Here is a 2,039-nt window from a genome sequence, read left to right as displayed (position 1 = left end):
TCTCTTTATCCATACTCAAGTAACACAAAATGCCATTCAATGACGAGAAGCAATGTGTGGGCGAGGACCATCCAAGTGATTCAGATTCTTCACGGTTTTCCGAGAGCATGGCTTCACTCAGTGACTATGAGTGCTCCAGACAGAGCTTCACAAGCGATTCCTCCAGCAAATCCAGCTCTCCTGTTTCAACAAGCCCTCCCAGAGTTGTGACATTTGATGAAGTGATGACTGCAGCAAGGAACTTATCCAACATTACTCTTGCTCATGAGATTGCTGTAAAGGAGAACTTTGAATTGAAACAAGATACTGTCCCTGAGAACAGCTTGGATGGTCAAGTGAAGCATATTGTTCACCAGGCCTTCTGGGATGTCTTGAAATCAGAACTAAATGCTGACCCTCCTGAATATGAACATGCCATCAAACTGTTTGAAGAAATCCGAGAGATTCTTCTCTCTTTTCTTACTCCTGGTGGGAACCGGCTTTGCAACCAAATCTGTGAAGTTTTGGATACAGACCTCATTAGACAACAGGCCGAGCACAGTGCTGTTGACATCCCAGGCCTGGCCAACTATGTCATCAGTACAATGGGAAAGCTGTGTGCTTCCTTGCGAGATGATGATATCAGAGAGTTAAAGGCCACTGGTAACATTGTGGAGATGCTGAGACAAATATTTCATGTCCTGGACCTCATGAAAATGGACATGGTCAATTTTACAATTAAAAGTATCAGACCACACCTTCAACGCCAGTTGGTAGAATACGAAAGAACCAAGTTTCAAGAAATTTTAGAAAAAACTCCAAGTGCTCTTGATCAAACTACAGAATGGATAAAAGAATCTGTAAATGAAGAATTACTTTCTTTTTCTGAGTCTGCTTTAACTCCTGGGGCTGAAAATAGCTCCAAACCAAGCTTGAGTCCTACAGTGGTGCTAAATAATAGTTACTTGAAACTGTTAAAGTGGGATTATCAGAAAAAAGACTTACCGGAGACACTTGTGACAGATGGAGCACGACTTCAGGAACTGACAGAAAAGCTGAATCAATTGAAAATTTTTGCCTGCCTGTCCCTAATTACCAAGAATATGATGGGGGCTGTTACAGAAGGCTTCCCTGAGCTTACAAACAGGTTAAAAAGGATTTCAGCTGTTCTACTTGAAGGCATGAACAAACAGACATTTAACTTGAAGGAAGCCCTGAATTCCATCTGTGTTCAGACTTGTGTTGAGATTAACAAGACCCTGACAGAGAGAGGTTTACCCACTTTAAATGCTGAGGTTCAAGCTAATCTCATAGGTCAATTTTCAAGCATTCAAGAGGAGGACAATTCTATCTGGTCCTTGATTGATAAACGAATCCAACTATACATGAAATGCCTACTTTGTCTTCCAAGCTCTCAAAAATGCATGCCTCCTGTGCCAGGAGGCCTTACTATCATTCAACAAGAGCTAGAAGCATTAGGCTGTCAATATGCAAACATCGTGAATCTCAACAAACAAGTGCATGGACCATTTTATGCAAATATACTTCGGAAGCTGCTCTTTATTGAGGAAGCTGTGGGGAAGGTAAATGCTTCATCTCCAACCAACTGAAGACAACTGACATTGGAGACGAGATGGGAAATCCAGCACTTTGGTACCCAGTCCATAACCATCAATGGCATTATAGATATGGCACATTCTTAGTACTGTCTGTGGTGCAGTGTTAGCCCAAGCATATGTAATCTGGTAATGTCAGCGTTACAGAAGACACACATATCACATAAACCTTACTTTTGCATCACCTTCAAGTTTAAAACAGACATTTGTAATGAACAAAAAGCAATTTGTAATTAATTATATTACCTATATAATACTTGTTTTCCTAAGCGTTTTTATATGACTTATTCATTCAGCTGATAAGGAGTTGTTTTTCTCATTTGTCACTATCAAATCTAATGATTTTTAATTTTGGTACAACTTTTTAAAGGGTTTGAAAGTTGTGAGAATATTCAAGGCAACTGATGTTCTGAATAAATGAAGTGAAGTAACGCATAATTGTAT

The 2,039-nt window shown here is 39.8% G+C and overlaps 1 pseudogene; it reads left to right on the top strand.

Moving 5' to 3' along the window:
- Window positions 1-2,039, top strand: LOC113178574 (T-complex protein 11-like protein 2 pseudogene; annotated as a pseudogene).

The sequence above is a fragment of the Urocitellus parryii genome, chromosome 7 (genome assembly GCF_045843805.1).
Source record: "Urocitellus parryii isolate mUroPar1 chromosome 7, mUroPar1.hap1, whole genome shotgun sequence".
Taxonomy (NCBI): Eukaryota; Metazoa; Chordata; class Mammalia; order Rodentia; family Sciuridae; genus Urocitellus; species Urocitellus parryii.
This window is presented reverse-complemented; position numbering and strand designations above follow the sequence as displayed.